At 36.6% G+C, this 23,287-nt stretch overlaps 1 protein-coding gene across 1 annotated transcript in view; it reads left to right on the top strand.

Annotated features, from left to right (window-relative positions):
• The first annotated feature begins 1,021 nt into the window (after positions 1-1,021).
• The window catches only part of LOC122521249 (chaoptin-like), a 72,312-nt gene continuing 50,046 nt past the window's right edge, over positions 1,022-23,287 (top strand). Inside the window, exon 1 of the mRNA XM_043641807.1 lies at positions 1,022-1,788. The gene's annotated coding sequence lies outside the window, so the exon portion shown is untranslated. The remainder of the gene's footprint in view (positions 1,789-23,287) is intronic.

Raw genomic sequence — 23,287 nt, forward strand, 5'->3', positions numbered from 1 at the left:
TTCACCTTTACCTCTCCTCCCTTCCCCCGTATTTACAATGAAGTATCTCTAGAAGAAAATGAAGAAAGAGAAAGTGAGGGAAGAAGAAAAAAGAAAATAAAAGCTCAGAAACGTTAGAACACGTTCGACTCCGACACGTAATCAAAATACATGGAAGAAGAAACAAGCAAAGAGTGAGAGAGAGAGAGAGAGAGAGGAATCGAAGGACGACGTCTTCGGGGCAGCAACCGCCGACGTTTTAGTACAAACAACCCCCTCCCCCTGCGTTTGCGGAGAGCTTGCGCGCGAGAATGTAGCCGCGAAGAGAGCGGTCACGAGCCCTCTTTCTCACTCTCTCTCTCTCTCTCTCTCTCGTAAAAAAAAAGAAAAAAAAAAGTGATGTTCGACGAATGGAAAGAAATGAGACAGACGGAGCAGACCGTAGGTACATCGAAAGAGAGAATAAGAGGGAGAGAGTGAGAGAGGATGCTGCGCAACTCGCACGAGTCACCCCTTCCTTTTACCTCCACCCCCCCTCCCCCCGGTTTTCTTCTCGTCATGGCATCGTTCGTCCTTTTCCGATAGTCGTCTCGCGCGTGCTCGTCGTTCTCCGAGTGTGCGTGCGAGTGAGAGAGAGAGAGAGAAATAACGGCGCTCCCACATCTCGGCTAGGCGGCAGGCTCTCTCGCAGTCCACCGGCGACTCTTCGATGGGAGCGACGCTTTCGGAGCTTCTAACCGTTTGCCGGGTGTCACGTTTCTTTAGTGAACGAAAATAAATGAAACGTCGGCCGAATCGTAGTAGTATCCCATCCGTTAATACGTCACGCGACTAAAGGAACTTTACACGCGGTGTAAACCCTTCGAACAAGCGAGCGAGAAAGAAACAAAAAAGAGAAAGAAAAAGAGAGAGAGAAAGAAAGAAAGGGTGTGTGTATGTGCGTGCGTGCGTGCGCCTGTATATGTGTGTATGTGTGTGAGTATACGAGAGAAAAAGAGAGAGAGTAAAAAATGGAATAAGAGTGATACAAAGAGAGAGAGAGAGAGAGAGAGGGAAAGCTTTCACGTCGAAGAACAATTTTTCAACATCTCAAAGCACTTTTCTTTTCCTTCTTTCCTAAATTCCGAAAGCTCTCCGATCGTGAAATTCGGGTGCAATCGTGACTCTTCCCTCGTTTTATTTTCCTTTTTCTTTTTACTCTCTTTCCATCTCTCTTTTTCTTTCAAATATCACCAACAGCAGTCCCGCGTGCTTATTACGTTAGAGCTTTATCCGGTGCTTTATACCAGTCGGGAGTGAGTTTTCTTGCTTTTCATCGAAACACTCCGATACTCGACGTGTCGTGTTGTATCGTTCGTTCGTTCGTTGGTTCGTTCGTTCGTTCGTTCGATCATTCGAGATTCGATTGACTCTTTCTCTCTCTCTTTCTCTCACACACACATTCTATCACACTCTCTCTATTAAAGGAAAAAGCGCGCGTTCCATCTTTCCTCTCTCTCTCTCTCTCTCTTTCTCTCATCCTTTTATCCTTCGGGTATACGATAGTATACTCGTCGAATATAAAAAGAAAAAAAAAATGTGATTTAATCAAGATAGAAAAGAAAAAAACAAAGCAAAACAAAAATTACACTCAACGAAAGAAGAAGAAGAAGAAGAAGGGTTCTTTTATTTTATAAAAAGCGTGTGTCCGCCACTGTGTGACCGCAAGCTACGAACGAGATGGGGCGACGCGTCGGATGAATCAAAGGGAAAACTTAATGGATACGACGAGAGCAATTGTTCACTGCTACGAGGGCTACCAAATCGAAGGTACTTAATGACCTTTAGTTATGCACTTCACTCACTCACTTACTCTCTCTCTCTCTCTCTCTATCTAATTCTCTCTCTTTTGAAAATAATTTTCGCACGCATAAAACCAACACCACGAAATTATTAACAAAAGCTTTCCCGACGAACCAACTAACGAAAATATTACATGGATCGTTGTTACCTGCGGGGCCGGAGGGGGTGGGTGGTTACGATCGAAAGTGGTTTTTGGCGGCAAGCTTTTCCCGATGTTTCCGATAAGTGGACAAATTGGCTAGAAATTATGGTCACCGTGACCGCTTATATTCGATGAATGACGCGACACACACCGTTCGTTATGCATAGCGAATCACTGTACTCTGTTACAACAGCACAATATCATCGAATGCTGCTAGTAGCTTCGATGCGTTCACTTAATAGACGTCAGAGTACTTCATTCGTGTAACACACAAGCTTTCCGGGTTTAATTAGCCTACATTTGTATCAAATTAGAAGATGTTTCTCCTTTTACGCAGTATCACTCGAATTCTGTTCTACTTATCGATCGGTATCGAGTGTTCATATATATATATATGAACATGTATATAATATAATATATATATATATATTGACTCATCTTAAGAACATCTAAAACTACACATCATCCCTTATAGGTGACTTTTAATAATGAAACGTTTATTGAAAACACATTCTTGTCGGCGATAACATTATCACCAGCTTTCTATGCCGTTGTATTGTCCCACCGGATTTCTCCAACCACCCTCGACCTATCTTTCCCTTTCCCTTTCTCTCTACCTCCCTCCCACCCTTCTACCACTTGCATCCGATATTTGAGTGTAATCACGTCGACACCGCGAACAAACGTTTCGTTTCACACGATGCTACCCGAGGTAATTGCCAAAGTTTCCAACACCATAACGAAGTTTACATTCGTACCTATCGATGTTCACGAACTGTAACTAAATATCGAAGCCCTTCTCTCTCTCTCTCTCTATCTCTCTCTCTTTCTGTCTCTTTCTATCTATTTGACTCTATCCTATTCTCCATCTCTTTCTCTCTCTTTCGTATCGAATAATCCATAGATTTAGATAATTGGAGAATCGAGGATTCGAAGTGGTGTACCCGCCTAACGCATGTTAAAATCCATGAAAATGTACGAGGGTGTTAACATTTCTTTACTAAAGCTTGTCGTCAACGGGGTAGAGGGGGAGGGGGAGGGGAGACTTTGAACGCCACTGTACCGTATTCGGTCTATTTAAAATAAAAATATTATATATATTCGATGATATCTGTACGTACGAGAAAAAATGTGAATACGATACCACCGAACTTCTCGTTATTTCAAAAAAAGCTCCTCGACCTTCTCCCCCATTTTTCGAAATGGGGTAAAATAGAAAAAAAATAAGAAAAAGAACAAGCGTATATATACACGTATAATATACGCGTGTAATACGTTCCCCGTATAGAAACGCCGTGTAAGACCGTGAACATTTTTCCAACGTGTTCTCTCTCTCTCTCTCTCTCTCTCTCTTGCACAACTCTCGGTGCATTAGAATTCGAACCGAGAGAGTTCCGCATACTGCAGAAAAAACGTTCGCGACGCCATTCGAAATAAATTCTGGCGTGCGCGCGCGAGTTATAGGCGCGTGGTGTTGCTGTTGTGTTGTTGTTGTTGTTGATGCTTCTGCTTGTGCTCTTTTGCTGTTGGTTGCTTTTCCCCGTTCGTAATTACATCCGATTTTTCCTACCTATTATTTTCTACTTTTCCTTCCTTTTTATTATATAGGTACGTACGCTCGTTAAAAAAGTTTTCGATAAAATAATAATAATAATAATAATAATGATAATGACAATGATAATAATAATAATGAAATAATACAAATAAAATCGATTTAAATTTCAAACGTCTCGAACTCGTCTCTCGTCTCCCGAACAATCCGATATCGGAAAAGGATTAGCGTTTTCCGTTAGGAAAGAAACACAGGGTCGTGCTAACGTAGAATCATTTTCAAACTTAGTATAGAAAGTAGTTGTGGTGGCCATAATGAAGCGATGAGACAAAGCTTACACGCGAATAAGATATGAATATGCATAACCGTATCGTTTAACATAATGGTTTGGAAACGTGAAATGATACTGGGATCGTTCGTCGATGTAATCATTTTTTTTCTTTCTTTCTCCTTTGTATACGTTTTCGAGATTAATTTGATACGCAATTAAATTCATTGTTTCAAATTCCTATATGCGCTCATTGGTTTTATATGTTATTATAGATAAATTTTATTTCATTATCCACGACGCTTGCTTAATATTTCGAGATTTTTATTCGAGAAAGAGAAAATCTTATTCGCCAAGAATTTATTTTATATTATTTCACTTCGTTCCACGTTTTTCGTTTCGTTTCGTTTCATTTCATTTAGTTTTTTTGTTTTTTTTTTTAATGGACAAGTCAAGACTATGAAGTACTGCAAACTTTGATCGTGAGTGTATATAAAAAAAAAAAAGAAAATAAAAAACAGAAAAGAAATCTATATCTATTTAAAAGAAAGAAATATAAGGAAGATAAAAGATAAGAAAAATAAAACTAAACGTAATTTCTCTATATTTGAACTCGCTAGTTCTCTCCGACGTTAAAAAACCTATCGTCCAAGAGAAACTCTCTCTCTCTCTCTCTCTCTCGCAAACTTCGGAGTTAACTATTTATCGATCGCTATCAGAATTTTCAACGTAACTCCGATGTGCAAGCCTTAAGCTTAACTTTTAATTATACAGGTCAGGATAAACGCAAAGTTTTCTACGTACGAGAAACGTGAAAGAAATATAATAAAAATAAATTTGAATCATCTTAAAAAATCGAACGAGATGTATATTTGAAACAACGGAAACGTGAGTTTTGTTTTTTTTTTTCTTCTTTTTTGGTTGAAATCAAAATGGGGTAACTTTTTTTTTTAACGAATAGTACAGTTACTTTTTTGACTTGTAACTCGATACTTTTCTCTCAGATGACTAACCTATTCTTTTTATTTTTTTATTTTTTTATTTTGTAGACTCCTCGGCAGAATTTATTTGCGCTTAAAGCCAAAAGTACGATGATAAACGTTTCGAGGAGGATCGATATTCGTTTTCGTCCTATGTTGGTACATATTTTTTCTCTATCCTTCTTCTATTTCTATTTCTGTTTCCTGTTTCTGTCTCTTAATCGTCCTGACAGATTCGTTGAATCCGAGCAGTCAGCTTGACGGGCCAAATTTTCGCGGCATTTTTTGAACAGAACGGATTTCCCAGGCGTATTCGTCTCGTTCGTTTCTCTTTCACACACATTCGCTCACGCTCCACACACACACAAACACACAAATATACGCGCATAGACGAGAGATCAACTACACGGACTAACTTTTTATTTACCGATTTTAGGAAAAGGAAAAAGTGTTTCGTGTTAAAAAAAAAAAGAATAAAAATAGAAACCCCCTACGTCATCGCCATTAAACGTAAAGGAGAACAGAATATTCAAATAAAACGTCAAATTTGTGTAATTACGTTTCACGAAAAAATACAGGGAAGAAAATAAATAATTATTTTCTTATATATATATACAAAATGTAATTAAAATATTACGATAAAATAGTCGGGAATGAATATTTCATATGTAATAAAGAAAAATAGGTCAAACGTGAGAATTTCAAATCAACGTTTCCTAAATTATAGAATTTACAAGTAACGATTTAACTATTAACAGTATACTCCAATTATATTTATTTGCTAGAACTATGAAACACACATGATGAATGTTGACATTTCGTTACACGAAATATTTAAAATATTTATCATCGGTTTAAAATACGATTCTTGTGTCGTCTCGTTAAACTTCAAACGTATATTTTTACTTATAAATTTAAGTACCATACATAATTTGTTTGCGAGTGTTAAATATAATAAGTAAAAAACTTCGGTAATGTAACGAATATCGTACATAGATTTCAATCGTAGTTAGATTCTATTAAAAATCATACTTCAAAGTTTTTCCAATTGAAAAGTTAAATATATCCGAATCGATTTTTTCTTCTCCATTCACACACACACACACACACACACACACGCGCGCGCGCGCGCGCGCGCGCGCACATTCGTATTATTCCATATTATTCCATTAAAACGATTCAAACAAACTTTCTATAATTAAACAAATTATTCTATCACGTATATATTTATAATAAATCAAATTTCCTTTTGCTTAATATCTTTTAATTTCATTTCTTCTCCAAACAAATATAATATAATATTTAACATTTTTCCTACCGTTTCGAAACATTACTTTCATGCAACGGAGAATGGTTTATCTATCCAAGCCGATAGGAAATTAAATCACGAGACGAAAAAAAAAAAAAAGAGAGAAAGAGTGGAGGGGGGAGGGGGGGTTGGAAACATTTTGTCCGGGATCGATCTTAAGCACACGAGAGTTAAAAAAGAGAAAGAGAAGAGAAAAGAACGTCTCGTTTCGCCGTTATCGTCGCGAATTCGCATTTAAAATGGGCTTGGGAAGAGGAGTCCGTCGTCGTTCGACTTGAGAGATCGCGGGTATCGAGAATTAAATTTCCATCAGAGAACTGTAGAGAAATATATCTATAACATATACTCGGTCGGTTACGACGTCATTTTCTCACGCCCAGTCGTTCGTCCGGAACATTTTCTCTCTCTCTCTCACTCACACACACACAGACACGGACACAGACACACAATCTGTCTGTCTTTCTTCTTCCACTTCCTCATTCGCTCCCTATCTCATTTTCGTCAGCAACTATACCTTTCTCTCTCTCTCTTTCTCTTTGGTAGACGAAAAATTATTTAGTAAGGGCCATTAATGTTCCGTCGGTGTTCATAAATCGGCGATGGTTTATCGTGAAAGGGCTACATAAGTACTCACTTTGTTCGACCGGTTAGTATAAAGCTCGTAACGACGCCTTAATGAAGTCGTAAAACTGCGACAAACGACCATCATTTTCTCCATCTTTCTATATTCTTTCCCTTCTATTTCTGTATCTATCGCATTCGATGCTTTTGCAATCTCGATCGATTCGATTTAGATCCGATAGATCCTCCCAAAATTTAATCCCTCGGTGCCTCTTTTAACAACCGGGTTACTCCTCTCTCTCTCTTTCTCTTTCACAAAAGGTAGAAATAAAAAGAGAGAGAGAGAGGAACGAAAATCCGATAGGCAACGAACAAACTGCAACGAAATTCATGTTCGTAACATGCGCGGTTACTCGTAAAAAAAGAAAGAAAGAAGGGACGAAAAAAAATCAAAAAAGGAGGTGGAGGTGAGTGGAGAGAAGTAGAAAGAGAGAGAGAGAGAGAGAAAAAAAAAACAATGCAAGTGGGGGACAAAATCGTAGACCGTCGACGGAAAAAATAGCTTGAAACTTGCATTTGACCGGTCGGTCGTTCGGTTTCTCTAACTCTCTCTCTTCCTATTTCTCTTTCTCTTTATTCTAACTCTCTCCCTCTCTCTCTCTCTCTGTTACGGGTTATAGCAAATACGGGATACAACATTATGGGATGTCGAGTATCAGTGTTACGTGGCGGGTACAAGCACAATCGTCGAATTCGCACGATTCCACGGCGTAAAAAAGGCATTGACGAGTTTCCTGCGTTTCGATCCTAGTATAAACTATACCGAAAGAATGAGAGAGACAGACGAAAGATAAAAAGAGAGAGAGAGAGAGAGTGAGATAGGTATATATACATATAACAGATACCCGATAGCAGGAGCAAACGTAATCCGCGAGCTCGGTGTAAACACGGCATTTGCCGCGAACAATCCGATAACGAAGTGCTCTGTTCTCTTCTCTCTCACCCCCGTACCCCCTTACCACCCTCCTAGTGTCCTCTTCTTCCTCGTTCCTCCTCATCCTTTCTCGCCGAACCTTCCTCCTCCGTCATTTTGTCCCACAGTGGATACAACTCTGACCGGTTTACCGTTGCAACGAAATACTCATTCTACCGGTCAACTTTCGCTTCTACGGATACGAAAATTTAGTTTCTCTCTCTCTCTCTCTCTCTCTTCGAAACCAACACCATCTATATATATATGTAATTTATATGTATATGTGTATATATATAGGTGTATAGGAAGAACAAACACCACGGATAAATTTCTTCATTTCCCTTTTCGTTTCTTCGTTTCCCTTTTTGTTTCCTCGTCTAGCCAGAAGGGGTAGGTAGAATATACAAACTCCAATTAGCAGTTGCCGGCAATTAATAGTCTCTACGTAGACGGTACTAGTTTACTCCGCCGAAAATTCTTTTCGTAGTAACACCTGACGCTAGCTACTACGGTAACGCTTACACGTTGAACAGAAAAACTCTCTCTCTCTCTCTCTCTTTCTTTATTTCTTTGTTTCTTTCTTTAACTTCCCTTTCCTTCTTTTTCTTTGCTTCTCGCAAGCGTGTTTCTCCGGGGCTTTGGAATTAATGTTCTGCTTCACCAAACTTTCCGCGTTTTCCGTTTTATTCATTCTATCGTTACTCTATTATTTTTCTCCCTTCTCTTATCCTGTATCCTGTGTAGTTTATCCCTTTTTTATTTTCCTTATCCTTTTCCTTCTTTTTTCGTATTAAAAAAGGAAAGAAAAGAACCGGAAAAAAGGGGGCGGGGGAGGAAATCGTCGATGTCGCGTTTTAACGTCAGAAAAATGTTCGATAAATTCGATATTATAAATTTGATTCGTTTCGTTTTAATTATAAAATGATCGAAAAGGATCGAAGAATAATTATACGATTATAATGGAACATTCAATTTGTAATAATTGTATCATAAAAATTTCATTAATTAATTTTATTCGAACGTAATCGAGACGAAGTAAAAAATAGAAGAGAAAATTTCACAGATTCGGCAGATTTCTAACGAGAAAATAATTCCCCTTTTACGAATTTAATCTACGAACAAACGCATGACTGTATAATCTTCGTTGGTTTCTTCTCTAACAGCGCAAGCTTGTTTGTTTGCAGTAGACACAATATCGCTTACTTAAACGTAAGAAAGAATCAAGAGCGATTATCTTTATCCTCGAGTGAAACGTCGTTTGAAGGCCGAAGAAATTCAATTAAGCGTTCTGGCAAACGATTAATAGTCCACTCGAAAATGTTCGTCGGTGCTTGCGAGAAGAACTTGTTGAGATGAAAAAACGAACGAGAAAAAAACGACGCAGAAAAAGAGAGAGAGAGAGAGAGAGAGAGAGAAGGAATCGTTGCATATCGACTGACGCCTCCGAATGTCGCCTTTTTGCCTCTTTAAAAAATAAATGAAAAGAAATAAGAGAAAAAAGGTTAGAAAAGAAAAATCGTCCCGCGTCTCGCTTGACTTTTTCCCAAACGAAAAACGTGCGTTTTCTCGTTCGCGAGTTTTATTTTCTCTTTATTCTTTCTCATTTTCTACGAATGACGAAGCTCTTAACGTAAAAGGATTGAAGAAAGGGAGGGGAGGGAATTATTCTCGAAAAAAAACGAATCGAATCTAAACCGTTATAGTTGTTGCTGTTGTTATAAGAAAAATACGGTAGGAAAATAGGAGGAAAAAGGGGAAAATGCAGGAGACAATTTTATCGATGCTTTCAACAGAAAGAGAAAGAGAGAGAGAGAGAGAGAGATCAATCGATTTAGAATTAGATAGTCAAGAGAAAGTAAATCGAGGAGGTATAACTTCTCTTCTCTTGGCGTTTAACGATAAGGATGAAGATCAGATCTGGGAATGATACTCGTACTCTCATCTTTCATGGACCAATCGAGAGGGAAACGCGATTCAGAGATATAAGCGATTTCTCTGGAGGATACGATCTCAAAGTTTTCAAGATGCGAACTCTAAAAAAGAGAAAGAAAGAAAGAAAGAAAGAAAGAAGAAAATACTAGAAAGGGACACCTCAGACACCTTTTTTCGAATCCTTCCGATCGACCAGCATGGACATCTAGCTGGCTAGTTTTGCTACCACCTCGTTCGAAAGTTTTCTCAACGGTATGGCTGGTCTCTCGCTAGATTTACATATAAAATAAAAATAGAAAAAAAAGAAACGGGGTGAGGGAGAGAGAGAAAGAGAGTAGAATCGGTTGTTGCTGAGATCGAAAATGTTAGTAGTTTCATTCCCCTTACATCCACCTTCTCGTTCACTGAACACATATTATCGTTCAGATGTGTGCTGTGTGAGCGTGTAAGAATGATTCCGAACAGTGCTAGAATATGAGTCTCTTCGGGAAAGGGAACGGGGTGAAGGGAGAAAAGGATTAAGGTCAGGTTAGGGACGTGCCTATCATCGTCTTCTTCTTCTTCTTCTTCTTCTTCTTTTTTTCTTCCTTCTATGGCCCACGCTTATCTCGTAGCAAGCTCGTCACCTTTCACGAACCTTCTTCTTCTTCTTTTTTTTTTTTTACCCACAAAGCTTGCTAAAACACGTAAGTGAGTATTATCAAACTCCTATCTTCCATTCTGTACCCTCTTTATCTCTCTGTCTTTCTCCTTTCTATACTCGGCTACATATTCTCTTTCTCTCATTTTCTCGTAAGCGTTTCTATACCCGTTTGATCGTTCACAAACTGCAAAGCATTGACCCTTTGCACCACGGGCGCAATTCAGCATAAAGCTCCGTATGTGTCCACGTGTATGTGTGTGTTTGTCTGTGTGCCGATGACATGGCTTTAGAACTGGCCAATCGTTTGCGAGACGATGACGGTTTCGTTGACTGATGTGGATCTTACGTGATTACTCTTATCGTCCAATGGAATCGATTATCTTTATATGAGATAGGATAAACGAGAATTAAATATCGTTTTCCATTATATTCTAAAAAAATATTCATCTTAACGAATTTATTGTTCATTCGATGATAACGTCTTGAACTTTTACGTTTATCTGGGGAAATTATTTCTATTTGAAATTTTATCAATTTTTGGATTTAAACAAAATTATTATTACGATTGTATACATAGATATTTGTTTCTTTTATAAAGAAAATATCTATTCTTAAACATCGATAAGATTTGAATACACGAACACTGCGTTAGCCTCTGAAAATCGTGTATCGGTTAGCACGAATCGTTACGCGAACGCGATTGCATTGATTCATAAATTCCTGTTATGTGTATTGCAAAGGGATCCTATCGGAGGGTTAACATGCATTCCATGCTGACCACGAATATTAGCGATTGACGAGTATCAAACCGAATTTCCTATAGGTAGGTAGGTAGATAGCAAACGTGCGTGTAATCGAGCTCAAATCTCTTCTCTTTGAATATTTCAAAGTATTCGTAAAACATTCCGAGAGGAATGAATAAAAGTAGCCTGTAATCCGTTGATGGAACAACCTCTCTCGTACATTTTTGTTCTTCTTCCTAGTTTTTTTTTCTTTCCCCCATTTCCTTATCGTCGTTTTAACGCGATCGAAGATGATGACAGCGATCTGTGCATATATAACGGGTCTCGTTAAAAAAGTTAAGAGAGTTTGCTTGCCTCGTGCTCGTACTCGTGCTCGTGCTCGTTTTGCGAAGAAACGAACATTTTTCTCCTATGTTGGGGAAAAAAGAAAAAAAAAAGAGAAAAAAAAGAGGGGAGAAAAAGGAGGAAAAAAACGAAAGCGATCGACGTCGAACGAAACGATGGTGATTCATGGCACGAATATTGCAGGCAAATCGTCGATAAATTTCTTTCCAACGTGTATATAGTATATATATATATATACTATATATATATATATGTATACTACTCTTGCATATACCGACTCTCAACGATTTCTGCCTTTGACAGGAGCAAGGCAAATTAATTCGCGACAGCTGTCTCGATCGTCTCTTCGATCAACTACCAGAGAGTAGCAGTACTCGGTTGTTACTTGTGTAACGAATTAGGTAGATACTACTAGAACGTTGTTCCCTGAGTTATGTTTATTGGGAATGGACGGACGGTGAACACGGGAAGAAACTTAAACGTATTTGAATTATCGATTGAAACCGAATGTTATCGTCGACGATAAGAATTTTTCACGATCGATGGTCCTTTCTATTCAAATATTATCAAATAAATTAACTTAACATCTCAATAAATTCAAATGAATAAACATCTTATTCCATAGAAGAGATTAAGATGAGTTTCATCAATCAAGAGGTTGGTTGCAGCTTGAAAACTGTTCAAATTAAAACTTGAATACGAAAATAAAGTAGAAAAAGATAGAGGGGGGGCTGAGGGGGAGGGGAGGGGAGGGGAGAGAATTTTCTCGACGTTTCAACGAAAAGTTTGATGTAAATCGAATAAAACATGATCGAGGTTAAACTTTGTTCTGACTTATGATCGATATGATAATGATAATAACATATGATGTATACATGTACCGACGAAGGCTATTATTCAACGATGATTAGAGAGAGAGAGATAGATAGATAGAGAAGAGGAGTTACAAGGTACATAACAATGGTACATCGACGCTCAATCAGGACCGATCGACACCGTCTCGATACGAACCGAGAGAGTTCGTACTCTCGTCCTCCAATATCGACTTCCCCTCAACACGGGTCATTAATTACGATAAGCCACTCGTGTTTCATAACATTCCCGCGACGATAACGTCCTGTCTTTAACTAAAAAAAATCAAAAGAAAGAGAAAAAAAAAAGAAAAGGAAAAAAAAGTAAGAAGTCAAAAAGAAAAAATCCTCCGAACATTTTCGTCGAAGTTTCCAATTCAAAACGAACAACTTTGACGTTTTTTTCCTCCATTCGGAATAATGATTAAAATATAACAATAATAATTATCGAGTTCGTAAACCTTCACCATCATCGCCACTACCACCACCACCACCACCCCATCATCTCCGAATCGAATTCCCCCCTCTTGTGCTCGACTACGTCGATGTATAATTAATTTTACGCGTTTCTTTATATTATTATATTATATATTATGAAAAATAAAACAAACGAAAGAATGTAGGAAAATAAAATAACGCAATACGTAACGATATACAATTTTAGCGTGTGTTTTATAGGTACATATGTATAGTAGTTGCTCAACAAAAAAATACAATAAACGTTCGTCGACCAAATAATATGAATAAAACGGGAAAGCGATATTAATTTTCTTTTGTTTTCTGTGTTCTCTCTCTCCTATATATATGCCATATTCATTTATTTATATTATGCGTTTATATATATATAATTTTCGCGTATTGTACAACCGACGAGACGAAAGAATTCAGTAATATTCCCTCTAGCGATTGGATTTCTCATTTCAAAAAATTCTATCCTCTCTAAAACGCGTAATATGTACACTTCATTGTATCATAAAGAAAGAAAGAACGAGATAGAGTGAGAGAGAAACAGAGAGAATATCTTTGATCCAAGGATTACGAATCGTAGTTTCGCATCAGAGGAAACTCAAAATCGATACTACAGAGATGTATATTATTGCGTTCACGTAGGTAACAGACAACATTGGTTAGCCTAGAAGCTCCCTTAAATCGTTTCACGTCCCTTTCTCTATAACCCTTGCGTTTGACCTTACGATCATAGTAACATTCTCTTCATTCTTTCACGTTCCAATCTTCCCACCCCTCTCTTTTTGACTATTTGTCTATCTACTTCTTTATCCACCTATCGTTGTCTCTCTCTTTTTCCCTGATTCGGGCTCCCGTATATACGTCGTTTGATTAACACGAACACGAGAGAGAGAGAGAGAGAGTGTGAACGGCGTGGTTTCGGCATACTGCACATGACACTACGAGCCTACCATCCATTACTCTCTCCCCCTTCCATTTATCGTCTCTCCCTGTTCCTCTTCCTCTCCTCCCACTCCCACCCCTTGATGCTTCTATCTGCAAAAGAGAGAGAAAAAAGATAGGACAGGTTCTTTCTCTTATCTTCTTTATTTCTTTAAAGTATCCCTACGACAGGCATATCCACCCTCCTTGTGTATATCCGTTTTATATTATAGTAAATAAAAACATAAGTAAAGGTGGTGGGTGGCTTCTTCTTTGTCTCATCTTCTCTACTTTTCTCTTCCACTATCCTCATTCTCTTCTTCCCTTTTCCTCCTCCTCATTTTCTTTTTATTTTCCACACTTTTTATCTACTTTCTTTCTCCTCACGACACAACACAAAATAACAATAACAACAACAACAACACAACAACATCGAAAGGAAGAGAAAATACGTGCCCGAAGAATAACGAAGTAACGCGAAGAGAGAAAAGATAGTTCAACTACGACTACGAAAACGACTACGACTACTACGAAGCCGCATACTCCTGAAGGTTTTTTGATTTTGATGGATCGCTCCTTTCTCTCTCGATGGTCTCAACGGATTTCTTCATTCCTTCCATCCCATCACCTCCCTTCCTTCGTTCTTCTTACCACTCGAAGCTCTTATGGAAAGCAAGTAAAGCCGATATCTCGATCACGATCGGTGCTGTCTTTAAAAGAGAAGAAGCTTTCTTTTTCCTCGAATATTATTCCATCTCTGTGTCCAATGGAAATATATCTAATTTGAATCTTTTCTCGCGTATTTTACCAAATTACTCATTCGTATCAACGAACAACTTTTTGTCTTTTTGAAGTTATACTTCTTTTGGCGCGTTTGGGAAAATGTAATGGGGAGTGATTTTGTTTTGAGCGTCTTGAAAAACGACACCATGAAGTTTGTCGGTATTTACGACAAAGCGCGGCAAAGCGATTTCAAATTTACGGCGTGAAGTTGTCTTCTCTTCTTCTTCCCCTTTTTTTCTCAAGCGGGTCACCCATCCAAGTACTAATCGTACTCAGCGCTGCTTTACTTAAATGATCGAAGTGGGAACTAATGCTGTAACCGCGCCATGGCTGTTGACGCGTCAAGTAATCCAATATATCTCTCTTATATTTAGTGTGGACTGATATCTATATTTTGATATTTTTTTATTCTTTTTTATATATATATATAATAATAATTGTTTTTTTTTTTTAAGTTTTTTTTTGAAGTTATTTTTGAGGTTATTGAGGTTATGTTCGTTTTGGTACGGCAAAGAAGTATAACTTCTTACGTGCGTACATAAGTACACACACCAGTTTTATTATTATTATTATTATTTCATTTAAAACATCTCCAATTGATTTTGATCATTTTTGTTTAACGGGAACGGGTGTGGTGGTGGGTGGGTGGGTGTTTAATGGTGGTGATGTTAGAGAAAAATTGTCGATTGAAAAGTATCGCGAATTGGACCAATGTGTTTCGCAGACTATCGAACAAGCACGATTGGTTAGAGATATTTGGAAGTTTGCCAGTGATGGTCAGTCGAATGGGGGTGGGGTGGATAGGGGGGTAGGATAGAAGGATGAAAGAAAAAGAGAGAAGTGTGTTCGCGAAGTAGTAGTAAGCTTTGGCTGACCTAGGCTCGTCTATTCTCGGGAGATGAATTTTTTTCCCTCCTGTCAGGACCTTTGTCCTAGCGAAGTAACCGTTCGTTCGTTCGTTCGTTCGTTCATTCGGCCATGCTTGTGAGCGCATTGTCCACCGATGTGATAGATACTCCCACGAGCCACGTAGTTACGCGTACGACTCGTCAGAAATAAAAAGAAAGGAAGGAAGAAAGAAAGAATGAAAGAAAGAAAGAAAGAAAGAACCAGCAGCCGGATACGTTTGCGTGTTTTACGAGCTTGCATCACAGGCTGATGCACGCGTACGAATTTTATCCTAGCAGAAACCGATGCAATCTCATCAGTTATACAATTTTTTGTTTTATTTCAACGTTCCTCGAATGACATCTAATTGACATCATCATTTTTTTTTTTGGAATAATAAAGGAAAGCGTCACGTGTCCAGTTTTTATTCAACAATTACGGTTAAGGATTTATAAAGTATTATATTAATATTATAATGTCAAAGAGTAGACGGGCTCGTTAGACCGTATAATTTGAAGGTTTAATACGTCGATGCAAAACTTTTTTTAACTCGTTAAAATTTTCTACACTTTTTTTAATAAAAGACTTTCCTTTTTTTTTGTTCTTTTTCCCTTTTATTTCCCGTCTACGCTTCGCAGACTCTCTCTCGAAATAAATTATGTGTAACGCGTGTTCTCCTACGCGAATTGACAATATTGATTTACGCAATTTAATTATCCATTCACACAAATTTTGTATTAAATAAAATACGACGGTGGGGTGTTATTATTTTTTTTTTTTTTTAATTATTTTTGCCGTAATAATTTATTTGACAGCAATTAATATATAAATATTTATTTTATTTTAGTTTGAAAAATATTGGTATTGCATTTTTAATTGCCAGTATGATTTATATTTACAGGGATGCCGCGTAATTGATTTATACAATTTTTGTTCGAAATAAATGACGAGGACGTATATTTTTATTATTTCTTTTTTTTGTTGTTTGTGTGTGTGCAATTACATTTATTCGATAGTCAATTATATTTTTATTTTAAAAAAAATATTTGTAAAATATAATAATGCCGTATTACTTTTAAGAGCCTCGGGTTAATTATATTTTCAGATAATTCGTCGATTATAAATAATATGTATTAAACATGATATGACTCCGAGCACGTTCAATATTCTCGATTATTACGAACCATAAAATAGAATGTCGACGAGAACGTTTGACACGAATTCACTTATTTACTCGCGGGCACGAACGTTGGCACGAACGCGAGCACGTGCATCAGAAATATTTCTATAAATAATGTAGAATGATTTCGTGAGTATCATCGTTAATCGCTTTTCCTACAACTCGCACGTTCTCGACGATCGCGAAACTCGTGAAATGAAATTCCGTGGCTTGCTTGACATACGACCGAGTAATTCTCAAGCGTGTAAAGTAAAATTGAGAAGGAAGAAATACCTTGACAGTCAAAATTCGTACGGATCCTTCGAGTTCTACTTCTAATAAAAATCGAATAAATAATAGAATCTTCAAGAAAAAAAAATAGAAATATCGAATTGGTTCAGGTATTATAAATACCTGTACAAATAAATATACATTGAAAATATTTGATTATTACGAACGATTATCGTAAAATTAGAAAATAATTTACAGCTTGATTTTGGCATGAATTAAATGACAAATTCCACTCTATACTAATGTAATTGGAAATTCTAAGGAAAATGATAAAGAGATATTATCAAATAACATAATATATCCCAACAATTTATCAATAAATTTCATTTGATATCGATTTCCGTGTAATAAGAGACGTTCCTGAGTAATTATCGCAATTATCGCGAATCTCCAGGATCAACGCGAGCAACATCACGTTTCTACTCTCACGCTTGTTGTCGCCTTCACTACTACTCTGTTCTATTCTCTACCACCCTCCCACCCTCTCGGTCTCTCCGCGATAGTAATTATCGCTTTAATTACACCGTTTTGTCCACCAGCGGCGTTACTTTCAACGATGCGAGCCAGTTAAAGCCGAAATTTCACTGACGAGAAAATTCTACCGTTGTCTTTCTCATCCTATCGATCATCAATCACTACATATTCTCTCCTAATTGATATTTAATATAATACATTTATATATATATATATATATATATATATATGTTACAACATTTCGTTCGCATTATATTTATTTCGTAATTTGATAAATTTCAAAAATTTGTTAATAAACTTAATTAAAAAGTATTTACTTACACGCGCGTAATCGTATAACCGATATTGAATAAAATTGACTGACATAAATAACATTTAAAATGATTTACAAGTTAAATTCACTGGATTATACATCGTGGATTGCAATTTCGAAGCCCCTTAAAACGAAATTATTTAATGGTAACGTTAAACGTATGAACGAAAATGCTTGTTTTCGAAGGTATATTCGGGATATTAATTTAAATAGAAGAAAAAAATCACATAATGTTTGGTAAAACTTGATGCATTATCGATCCTTGTTTTTTATTTTTTACCTTCCACTTTTTTTTATTCTCGATGATTCGAAAAAGATTTTCCATGTAAGATCCAACGTTTTTATTAGGAAAAAGTGACGCAGCTGTCGACGCAATCATTGTAAAACTTCTTTCGAAGATAATTTCGAAAAAGGGTTTTTACTTACGAACCAATCGTCTTGAAAACTTCGTAAAACGAACCAAGTTCTTTATTAATTCGATTCGTAAAATACATCCTATATATATATATATACATTTTCTTACTTACAATTAGCAAAATCTAACTTAAACTTTCGTACCTCTAGAGAGAATTAATCAGTTCGATAAAAGAAATTACAAAGAAAATATAAAGACAAAAATGTATACCTAACAACGTTTTAAATAATTCTATCTTTCCCTATTTAACCCTTTGAGCTTTAAATACATTTTCACAGTTGCGAATTCTGTTGATTCGAAAATATACCGTTTGCAATTAAAAATAAATGATTACGATCGTAGTTTTATACATTTAATCGAATAACGAATAAAAATATTATTCTTCGGGATTAATTAATTATTAAAAACGCATAAATGTATTTGAAAGAATTCAAAAGGATTAATTAATAAATCCTCAAGTATACTAAAAATGAATTCATTGAAAATCATTTTTCTCGTGTAGATATCCCTAGTGATTTTAACGACGAGGACTAGTAACATCATATTCCATCCAAGATATTCCTTCTTCACTTCGGTGATCGTTAAATCCCTTGATAAAAGAAATTAGAAAGAAAATATAAAGAGAAAAATGTATACCTAACAACGTTTTAAATAATTCTATCTTTCCTATTTAACCCTTTGAGCTTTAAATCTATTTTCACAGTTGCGAACTCTGTTGATTCGAAAATATACCGATTGCAATTAAAAATAAATGATTACGATCGTAATTTTATACATTTAATCGAATAACGAATAAAAATATTATTCTTCGGGATTAATTAATTATTAAAAACGCATAAATGTATTTGAAAGAATTCAAAAGAATTAATTAATAAATCCTCAAGTATACTAAAAATGAATTCATTGAAAATCATTTTTCTCGTGTAGATATCCCTAGTGATTTTAACGACGAGGACTAGTAACATCATATTCCATCCAAGATATTCCTTCTTCACTTCGGTGATCGTTAAATCCCTTGATAAAAGAAATTAGAAAGAAAATATAAAGAGAAAAATGTATACCTAACAACGTTTTAAATAATTCTATCTTTCCCTATTTAACCCTTTGAGCTTGAAATCTATTTTCACAGTTGCGAATTCTGTTGATTCGAAAAATATACCGTTTGCAATTAAAAATAAATGATTACGATCGTAATTTTATACATTTAATCGAATAACGAATAAAAATATTATTCTTCGGGATTAATTAATTATTAAAAACGCATAAATGTATTTGAAAGAATTCAAAAGGATTAATTAATAAATCCTCAAGTATACTAAAAATGAATTCATTGAAAATCATTTTTCTCGTGTAGATATCCCTAGTGATTTTAACGACGAGGACTAGTAACATCATATTCCATCCAAGATATTCGTTCTTCACTTCGGTGATCGTTAAATCCCTTGATAAAAGAAATTAGAAAGAAAATATAAAGAAAAAAATGTATACCTAACAACGTTTTAAATAATTCTATCTTTCCCTATTTAACCCTTTGAGCTTTAAATACATTTTCACAGTTGCGAACTCTGTTGATTCGAAAATATATCGATTGCAATTAAAAATAAATGATTACGATCGTAATTTTATACATTTAATCGAATAACGAATAAAAATATTATTCTTCGGAATTAATTAATTATTAAAAACGCATAAATGTATTTGAAAGAATTCAAAAGAATTAATTAATAAATCCTCAAGTATAATAAAAATGAATTCATTGAAAATCATTTTTCTCGTGTAGATATCCCTAGTGATTTTAACGACAAGAACTAGTAACATCATATTCCATCCAAGATATTCGTTCTTCACTTCGGTGATCGTTAAATCCCAACTCGACTCGCAGCAATTTCCTTTTCTATTTACATCCCAGCCTACCTACCTCACTCTCGTTTCTTACGGAACATCCGTTTTGACTCCATCCTTTTATTTTCTCTCTTTATCCTTCTCATTCTCCCATAGCATGAACTTCTATCTCACTCGTGGCAGCCTTGTTCTCCCGTGGGCTTTCATACTGGGAGAACTGAATGGAGTTACTCTGTGGGACCATCCAAAGGAACTGCGATCTTCAAATCTCTCTCTCTCTCTCTCTCTTTCTTTTTATCTTATATTTTTCTCTCTCATTTTATTTTCCTCCCCTTTTCATGTCTTAAAAAAGGAAGAAAGAAAGAAAGAAAGAAAGCTGGTCGACGATGAAAGCAAGCAAGATGCGTCGTCCTCGTCGTCGTCGTAGTCGTCCACCTTAAAAGTTTATTCACCTTACTCAAATTACGAGCTTTTTATTTGTTTCCCAAACTTATTTTTCGTTACTATTCTTTTTACATTCGAAGAACTTACCGATTAATATACAAACTGGTAGATATCGGGGAAATGAACAACGTAAGAACGTGCAACCCCCTTTGTAATAGATATATATAATATTAAAAAGGAAAAAAGAAAAAGAACGTGAGGGATGAACTGTAAAAAGAAATAAGAAAAAAAGAAAAAAAGAAAAAAGAAACATTCTCGCAAGTTATATTAGAAAACTTCGCGTACTCGCATGGAATTACGACGTTCCTTTGATATTGAACGCGTATCGGTGGTAAGGAAGACGTGATTTAAATTACATTTTCTGGTGGCCGGTGTATATAAGTTTGCTACACGGTTGGTCAAAGAAAAATGGTGATTGGAAAAAAAAAAAAAAGAAAAGAAAAGAAGAAAAAAAAAGACTAGGGAAAAGCTACCTTTTGCTTCGGAATAATAATGATTAATATATCGAAGAAGCGTTAGAAATTACAACCGATTATTAATCTAATGAATTATTTATCGTTAAGAAAAAAAAAAAAAGTAGATCGTTAGGAGGAGTGGAAGAAAAAGTAGAACAAACAAAAATTAGATGGCAAGTTGTAGTTAACTTCTCACGTAAGATACAAATTTTTCTGTCAAATAAAAAAGAAAGAGAGAAAAAATATTGAATGAATATCCTTCTTTTATCGGATAATGAAAACTCATAGAATAAAATTAAAAAATACGTTCCGCGATTCACATCAATCGGAAAATCCTCTTTCCGATTAATTCGCTGAATGAATTTGTACCTGCGAACTCGGTTTTACGATAGAAAAAGATAAAATGTCAAAGTGAAAGAGAGAGAGAGAGAGAGAGAGAGAGAGAGAGAGATTCAATGTTCATGAAGTGTTCTCTGAATAAGCCTGCGGGTTCAACCTCCCGAGTAATACGAGAACAAGAGAGTCGAAATTTGGAATCGAACGAGTAGATTTGTTCGATCGGTGATTTAATTCTCGAACTGAGCGCGGCCAACGCGGCAAATAGTTCGCGTCGATCGTCGATGCAACAAGTTTTTGCGTTGTGCCGTTGCATCTCCCGAGCATTGCTTGCTTGCTTGCTTGCTTGCTTGCTTGCTTGCATGTTTGTTTGCTGGAATCGAGAAAATTTTTGATGCACACCAATTACCGAGAAAACTCTCTACAACAAAAAGCCACTCACTCGATGATGATTATTACCTCCGGCGAGAAACCTTTTTCCTTCTTTTTTTGTTTTTTCTAATCATTTTACGAGTGAAAACACTACGATGAGAAAAACTTAAGATAAACTCGTCCGTTTTAAATATACTTTTGTAGGATTCGTGAAAAAAATTGGGCCGTTGGACAGACTGGACCGGGACTCGAACCCGGATCTTCCGCTTTCCGGGCTCTTAATGCTTAATTAAACTGCTCTTTAACCAATTGAGCTATCCAGGGCCCACCGTCCAATCTCCTCACGAACGCCTACTTAAGTGTTTGGCTTGGAGGTGCTAGCATCCCACACTTTTATTACCCTTTTTTCAAAAATTCTTCGCGTTATTGAAAGAACGAACGAACGAACGAAGGAAAAGATCATTCTAAGAATCACCCTGAGAAACATTTTGTCAAATATCGATAATCGTAGATCATACTTTAAAAAACATTACCAATTCAATTCTTATTATTTGCGAAAGAAAGAAGAAAAGAAAATGATTGGACATTTGCATCACGACGAGGAAGGATGAAAAGAAAAGAAAAGAAAAGAAAAGAAAAGAAATGAAATGAAGATTTCCTTTTTCGGAAAAAAAGTGAAAGATTAATACTCGAATATCTTTCCTAAGGCAAAGCTTTCGCGAAAAGCAAGAATAATAATTATCGCGTCGTCAACGACAGGAGGAGAAACTCGCTTTTGCGGAATTTATCCGTTTCCCAAATACCCCTTTCTCTCTCTCTCTCTCTCTCTCTCTTTCTCTTGTTCGTATAAATCCAAGCTTAAACGACGTTTACCACCATTTATAAAGCCGGTAGCTAGCTCGGTCCTTCTCTCGAAGTGCCTTCGCGTCGATTAATGGAATTCCTCGGCGACGTGCCGGGCGTTCGTGCGAATATAAATTCGCGAAGGGTCTCGCGTAGTCGAAGTGACTCCCGTCGAAAGTACGAAACCCAAAACGCAGGCAGCTACTACTACTACTATCGTTTCCACCCTCCTTCGTTTCGAACCCCTCTTCTTAGCACAAGCACCTACCCACCCACTCACTCACTCACTCTTCCTCCCAGCAACCACCCAACCAACCAACCAACCCATCTTGAACTCTCAGCCAACACATCCGATCGTTAATGGAGCTTCGCCGGAAATTGATTCGGCAGCCAAAGGATGAATTCACCGAACGCTGCTCAGAGGTTGCAACGTCTCTCAAGGGGGTTGGTTACCCTGTAGCAATCCGGGTTTGAACCCCCCTTCCTACGAGTGAACAGTATTCGAGGATCTTAGGTAGCAAAGGAAAGAAGCTCATCCGCTCTCTCCAAATTACCCCGATCCGTGCTTTAGCTAGGGAAATATTGCGACATTGCAAATTTAACGGCTCGATTACGAGCTAACGTCGAATTTATTCGGAATTTTTCAATCGAGCCGTGGTGGGGGCCTCGCAAACGTCAGCTGGGTCTTTAAATTGTATCATCATCTTCTTCTACTTCTACTTCTTCTGCTTCTCCTTATTTTTTTTTTCCCTCGTTTTTCTGTCTCGCGGTGGTAGGAAGAAGAAATTCAATTCGTTTATCTCTACGAGAAATGGCCAATTTAACGGACTCGTGAATTCCTTCACCCCTCTCCCCTACCACCTCTCTCGTTGAGACATCTTCTTAGCGTTAAATTACCAAGGCTTGTTTTTATTCTTTTTTTTTCCTTTTTTTTTTTGAAAAAAGTATTGGAAACAAAAGAAGAAAGCTCGTATAATTACGCGAGCTTTGCTTATTTATTATATTTATATTATATTCTTCTAATAGTTTGATCTTTTATACGCGCGTTACATTTCACTCGTCGAGATAATATTTTGTAAAATGAAGTTTTCGAGTTATAAACGAAAGGCGCGAGGATCCGTGTTATATTTTATTCAAAAGCTCTGAGATATTCGTAGTTATAC

This window comes from Polistes fuscatus, unplaced genomic scaffold, assembly GCF_010416935.1.
Source record: "Polistes fuscatus isolate 324 unplaced genomic scaffold, CU_Pfus_HIC Scaffold4, whole genome shotgun sequence".
NCBI classification, from domain to species: Eukaryota; Metazoa; Arthropoda; class Insecta; order Hymenoptera; family Vespidae; genus Polistes; species Polistes fuscatus.